Genomic DNA, 7494 nt, shown 5'->3' with positions numbered 1-7494 from the left:
ATTCCACTGTCTCCATCTCCTCTTGACAATGATCACACCTCCCAATTGGATGTTTCCCCAGCCATTTCAATGTACTTGTGTGTCCCAGTCTCAGCCTTGTGACTACACTTTCCTCCCTTCTCTCTCGGCCTGAGGACCTCCCTGCCCCCACCTTTTCCTGGATCTTATATAGGTGTCTTCCCTCTCTCTCCCTGTTCCACAACTCTTGCCAATTATTTTGAACCACTGTTCTTATTAAAGCTTGAAGCCCCACCTGAGGGACCACTGCTCTACTTCACTAATCGATTGAACTCTTCTGGCTGTATGGGTAATATTTCTACCTCTCTTCCACATCGCTCCATCATCCGCAAACAATGACCTCACAATATCAGGTCTCGCCTAAGAACACATCATCAATCATAATAGAGAACAAAAAAGGACTAATGAGACTTCTCTGGGGGGTACCTCATAGCTTTCTGACATAGAGCTCTCTACCCTCACTTGTATTGATTGCACCCAAAAAGGAATCATTTATCTAGTTAAAAACCCTTCCTCCTACCCCCATGTTATCCAGCTTGATAAATAGGCCTTCCTTCCACATCATATCATAAGCCTTATCTACATCAAAGAAAACGGCTACCACCACCTCCTTATTTGCCTGTGCCTTCCGTATGACTGACTCAAGACACAGTACAGGATTCATTGTTCCCCTGCCTTTCCTGAACCCACTTTGATCAGGTGACATTAGTCCTCTACTCTCCAGAAAGTATGTCAGTCTTTCCGTTATCATCTTTTTCATAGTTTACATACGTGAGAGGTCAACGCTATCGGCCTATAGCTTAAAGGACTGGTAGGGTCTTTCCCAGGTTTCCGTATTGGCACCACTACCGCCTGCTTCCAACTTCCAGGCAGTTTCACTTCCTGCCACACCTTATTGTAAAGGCCCAATATTTTCCCCATTGCAGTGTCAATGAGATGGTTAGAGACCTAACCAATCAAATTACCCTTGACAATAGCGACATAGGAGTCACTTAGAGTGCAACACGTGGAAGGGAATCTCCAGTGCACTCTTCAAATGGTTAACACACATGTCACTAATAAATAGAATCCTCCATTCAGGAGGAAAATTATTAGAATCATTATCCACGATCACACCATGTACGACTGGTCCAATACTTAAAGAGTACTTCCGTCGTGAGGTTAGCTCCTCCGTGGATAGCATAGCATAGCTATGAAATAGACTTCATACGTATCACCACTACAATAGAAGACACAGTGACTTGTAGTAAAAACTACTACAGACTCCCTCGACACCAATTCTGACTGACCTCCAGGCATTGACCTGAAAATTACCCGACTACGTCAGACTCATTCTGAACAAGTTGTAATCTGCCAGGATAATTGGTTTTCTTCCCTTGACATGCGCGCTTGTGTAAGCATAAACGCACATGTACAACGGAACATCCAATTAGGATTCATGCTAGGATCACATAAGGGTCCAAGCAAAATACCAGCCTTAGTAAAGTTGAACATTTACTTCTAGGCCTTTAACTCTACAGCTACAGCACTCACCAGTTTTCTTCCCAGAAGTCCATAGGTCATCCCTGTAGACTGCCCAAAACGAGTGCCTTACAGCTGTAAACTTATCATATAGTTATCAACTTAGGATAGTGCCTAAGCAACACACCAAGTAGGAAAACCCTAGATATGGCATTAAAGACAATGCCATGATAGTCATTTTGCCAGAACATTGGACGTATATAGAATACAGTCCAATTAGATGATTTTTGTGTGAAAACTATATTTTGTATATCTTTTGTTTATGCTTTCATTCCTTTTCTGTTCAGTTCCTTTGACACTTAGGAAGTGATAGAGCCATAAACAAAGTTCCCATACAACCATCACTTAGTGCCACAACGCCACTCATTGGGGAATGAATGTAATTATATATATTTCATGAGTGTGTGTGTGTGCGTTGTTAACATCTGCCTAAGTTACTGCCCAGATCTTCCAGTCTGGACGACGACGGGTCCGGAACGGCGACCCCAAACCCGGACACCCACGGCCCATCCTTGTGGCGGCATGCCCCGCTGTCAGAGAGCCTACCAAGGTAAACCACCAGAGGGGGAGGACCGCAACGGCGATCACCAACCAGGACATCCCCTGGCACTCCCTGGGGTACTTTGCAGCTTCCAGCGAACCTACCAAGGTAAACCACCAGAAGGGGAGGACCAAAACGGCGATCAACCAACAAGGACATCCACTGGCCCTCCTAGGATACTTAGCAGCTTCCAGGGAACCTACCAAGGTACATCACTAGAGGGGACCGCAACGGCGATCACTAACCGGACATCAACTGCCATCCTTGTGGTGGACTGCTCCGCTTTCAGAGAAGCCTACCAAGTTCAACCACCAGAGGGGACTGCAACGATGATCTACAAACAGGACATCACATGTTCATGATTTTATGCTGATTTGTAACTTGCAGGACAAACAAGATCCAAACCACCAGGGGGGGGGGTATGCCATGACGTTGCCCTCTTTGGGTACAGCAAGCCCCATCCCCCTCTCCCTGCCTCCCCCTTGCCTCCTTCAACTAGGCTGCTGTGGTCAGAGAGGTTGTATATTCCTGATGAGAGGATATCCTCATGGCCACGCAGTATAGAGATAGAGTGAAGTTTCATAGAGAACAAAGGAATTTCTTCCACCTCACAGAACTTGAGGTCCGAACAATAAAACAGAATAACAGAATAAAAACAAGTCTTTGATATTAATTACTAGTCTGCAGCTAGGAATTCGGTATCATTGAACGCGGGCAGACACTTTTCTGTGTTTATATCAATGATGTCGCTCTTGCAGCTGGTGATTCTCTGATCCATCTCTACGCAGACGACACCATTCTGTATACATCTGGCCCTTATTTGGACACTGTGTTAACAAACCCCCCAACGAGCTTCAACGCTATACAACACTCCTTCCGTGGCCTCCAACTGCTTTTAAATGCTTGTAAAACTAAGTGCATGCTCTTCAACCGATTGATGCCCGCACCCACCCACCCACCCACCCGACTAGCATCACTACTCTGGACAGTTCTGACCTTGAATATGTGGACAACTACAAATACCTAGGTGTCTGGTTAGACCGTAAACTCTCCTTCCAGACTCACATTAAGCATCTCCAATCCAAAATTAAATCTAGAATCGGCTTCCTATTTCGCAAACAAAGCCACCTTCACTCATGCCGCCAAACATACCCTCGTAAAACTGACTATCCTACCGATCCTTGACTTTGGCGATGTAGTCTATCGATGTAGTCCATCACAGTGCCATCCATTTTGTCACCAAAGCCCCATATACTACCCACCACTGCGACCTGTATGCTCTCGTTGGCTGGCCCTCACTACATACCCGTCACCAAACCCACTGGGTCCAGGGCATCTATAAGTCTTTGCTAGGTAAAGCCCCGCCTTATCTCAGCTCACCATAGCAACACACACCTGTAGCATGTGCTCCAGCAGGTATATTGCACTGGTCATCCCCAAAGCCAACACTTCCTTTGGCCGCCTTTCCTTCCAGTTCTCTGCTGCCAATGACTGGAACGAATTGCAAAAATCTCTGAAGCAGGAGTCTTATATCTCCCTCTTTAACTTTAAGCATCAGCTGTCAGAGCAGTCTACCAATCACTGTACCTGTACACAGCCAATCTGTAAATAGCACACCCGACTACCTCATCCCCATATTATTACTTACCCTCTTGTTCTTTTTCACCCCAATATCTCTACTTGCACATCATCATCTGCACATCTGTCACTCCAGTATTAATGCCTAATTGTAAATTATTTTTGCCTTTATGGCCTATTCATTGCCCACTTCCCTAACTCTTCTACATTTGCACACACTGTACATAGAATTTTCTATTTTTCTTTACTTTTGTGTTATTGACTGTATGTGTGTTTATGTGTAACACTGTGTTGTTGTTTTTGTCGCACTGCTTTGCTTGATCTTTTCCAGGTCGCAGTTGTAAATGAGAACTTGTTCTCAACATGCCTACCTGGTAAATAAAGGTGAAATAAAACATGTAAATAAAAAGAGGCAGCTGGACATGTATCATCAACTAACAGACAACAGTCAAATGGTAATTCATTCAAAGAGCAATGAATAAAAACATCATTCTAATATAGTTGCATTAAACAGACGTGCAATTTTCTTTACACCACACTCCAGAGTATAGACAGATGTTATATATAACACTACAGAAACTTTATTTAGGCTACACCACAAGGGGGCAATATGTAACTTGCATCTGTGAATGCTCTGCCAGTGAGTTATAAGTAGGCTACAGTCGGCCTACTGAACCTAGCTGTGCCCACACACAGTTGTAAATGTGTGTTGTGTTGCTGTCCCCTTGTGGTTATGATGGCCACTTCCCACTTCAAAATGGTTAGGTTAGACTGGATCCATGTGAAATGTCTTCATGCTGCTTGCAGATGTTTCAGATATACGTCTAGACGTTTGGCCGGACAATTCTTAAGAACAACAATAAGCACCCTCACAGCAATTATCCCACATTATGTTGGGTTTCATTTTGTTTCTGTAAGTGAGGCTATTCATTGCGGACTTTGGGTCCTTGGGGTCTTTGATTGAGGATATCCTCCTAACAATTGCTCCTGGTGTTAAAATAAATTGTGTCCCACCTTACTTTACGTTTTAGATGTCTAGTCATCTACCTAGCCAGAAGAGTTTCCAAGCTACTGTAAAAACAAAAATAAAACACACACATTCTCACACACACATTGGAACTGGTGGGAAAGAGTCAGCCATCGCTGTCCTGAGTGACAACAAAAATATCAGATTTATAGGCTCTTAGACCTCCTTTTACACATTTAAGTCATTCACACCATCTAATGTCGAAGTTAGAATATACAGAAAATAGTTGGTCAATGAGTGTACGGCACAGAGTTACACTTTTGTGGTGATGCAACCATTAGATACACTTAAAGTTTACAAGAGAGGAAAAGTACGCTGAATAACATGATCTGCATTCCATTTCCTGATTTATTTATTCTGACATTGAGATGTATAGAAGACTCATAACATTAAGTTCATGGTAGATGGAGGTCAAGGCCCGTATTCATAAAGCGCCTCAGAGTGCTGATCTAGGATTAAAACAAATATTTTAGATCGTAATGAATAAGATGGCATGGAAAGGAGGGACCTGACCCTCCTGTCCCAACACTCCTACTCTGAGAGGTTTTGTGCCTAGTGTCTGGTATTATACAAGCAGGCCTGATGGTTGGGCAGCTCCACTTGACCCCCCAGTGAGCCCATGCTCATGCGCAAGACAACGATGAATGACTACGCCGTGATGGATGGTTACTCTAATGACTGCTTTGCCTGGTACACCAACTACTTTGCAGACAGAGTTCAGTGTGTCAAATCGGAGGGCATGTTGTCCGGTCCTCTGGCAATCTCTATGGGGGTGCCACAGGGTTCAATTCCCGGGCCGACTCTTTTCTCTGTATATATCAATGATGTTGCTCTTGCTGCGGGCGATTCCCTGATCCACCTCTACGCAGACGACACCATTCTGTATACTTCTGGCCCTTCCTTGGACACTGTGCTATCTAACCTCCAAACGAGCTTCAATGCCATACAACACTCCTTCCGTGGCCTCCAACTGCTCTTAAACGCTAGTAAAACCAAATGCATGCTTTTCAACCGTTCGCTGCCTGCACCCGCACGCCCGACTAGCATCACCACCCTGGATGGTTCCGACTCTTTTTTTTAGAATATGTGGACATCTATAAGTACCTAGGTGTCTGGCTAGACTGTAAACTCTCCTTCCAGACTCATATCAAACATCTCCAATCCAAAATCAAATCTAGAGTCAGCTTTCTATTTCGCAACAAAGCCTCCTTCACTCACGCCGCCAAACTTACCCTAGTAAAACTGACTATCCTACCGATCCTCGACTTCGGCGATGTCATCTACAAAATAGCTTCCAATACGCTAATTAGCAAACTAGATGCAGTTTATCACAGTGCCATCCGTTTTGTTACTAAAGCACCTTATACCATCCAACACTGCGACCTGTATGCTCTAGTCGGCTGGCCCTCGCTACATATTCGTCGCCAGACCCACTGGCTCCAGGTCGTCTACAAGTCCATGCTAGGTAAAGCTCCGCCTTATCTCAGTTCACTGGTCACGATGGCAACACCCACCCGTAACACCCACCGCGATACACCCACCGCTCCAGCAGATGTATCTCACTGATTATCCCTAAAGCCAACACCTCATTTGGCCGCCTTTCCTTCCAGTTCTCTGCTGCCTGTGACTGGAACGAATTGCATAAATCGCTGAAGTTGGAGACTTTATTTCCCTCACCAACTTTAAACATCTGCTATCTGAGCAGCTAATCGATTTATTTACTTTTCTGCTCTTTTGTACACCAGTATCTCTACTTACACATGATCGTCTGATCATTTATCACTCCAGCGTTAATCTGCTAAATTGTAATTATTCTCTCCTATGGCCTATTTATTGCCTACCTCCTCATGCCTTTTGCACACAATGTATATATACTCTTTTTTTCTCTACTGTGTTATTGACTTGTTTATTGTTCATTCCATGTGTAACTCTGTGTTGTTGTCTGTTCACACTGCTATGCTTTATCTTGGCCAGGTCACAGTTGTAAATGAGAACTTGTTCTCAACTAGCCTACCTGGTTAAATAAAGGTGAAATAAAAAAATAAAATAAAAAAACTTCCTCCTTGAAGGGCTGCTTGTGCACTCATATTTTTTAAACAATTTGACAGGGAAGAAATCAGGCTAGAAATTAGTTGCCTTTTCACCTCTGCATTAAGGACCCCACCCTGCGTCTGAGGCCCAGCGGCAGAAGCGGGAGCCAGGGACACATGGCAATCAGGGCCCGGCCCCGGTAGAATGACATTGTCTCTGGGCTAATGTCTCAGAGCATTCATTCCCTTCCTCACACTGTAGAGAAACAATAGCCCACAGGGTGTCCGTCGGGTGGAGAGTGTGTCAACAGTATCGCTTCTACGGTACGCGCACACAAACAGCCACGCACACACACACATGCACGCACACATTGTATCCCTCCCTCTGTCTGGCTCTGGTTGGGACTGCTTGGCTGGATTGGGTGGCTCCCCACCCTCCTACCATGGAAAAAGGATCATAAAAACTCGGAAGCAGAGTATCCAAAGCCATGTCTCATGAAAGTGCCGCAGTGCCGTGTCTGATGGCGATTAGCTCTCCTGACATGCAAGTTGGCCAGGAAGCTTTAAGTTGAATGGGGGGGGCAAGCTCCCTGCTCGATTGCCTGAGATACAGCAGCATAAGTGTTTGTTTTGGTCGAAGTATGGTGGAGGGCACTGAATCACAATATTAGCCCCATGTATTTGTCCCATGGTTTCCTTTGGCAAATGTCTAGCAGATGGGAATTGATGCATTGGGACTTGTTGACAAGACAATTTACTTCTAAATGTATATGTTCCTG

This window comes from Oncorhynchus tshawytscha, linkage group LG07 (assembly GCF_018296145.1).
Source record: "Oncorhynchus tshawytscha isolate Ot180627B linkage group LG07, Otsh_v2.0, whole genome shotgun sequence".
NCBI lineage: Eukaryota > Metazoa > Chordata > Actinopteri > Salmoniformes > Salmonidae > Oncorhynchus > Oncorhynchus tshawytscha.
The sequence above is the reverse complement of the archived record's forward strand: the minus strand, read 5'-3'. Positions refer to the sequence as shown.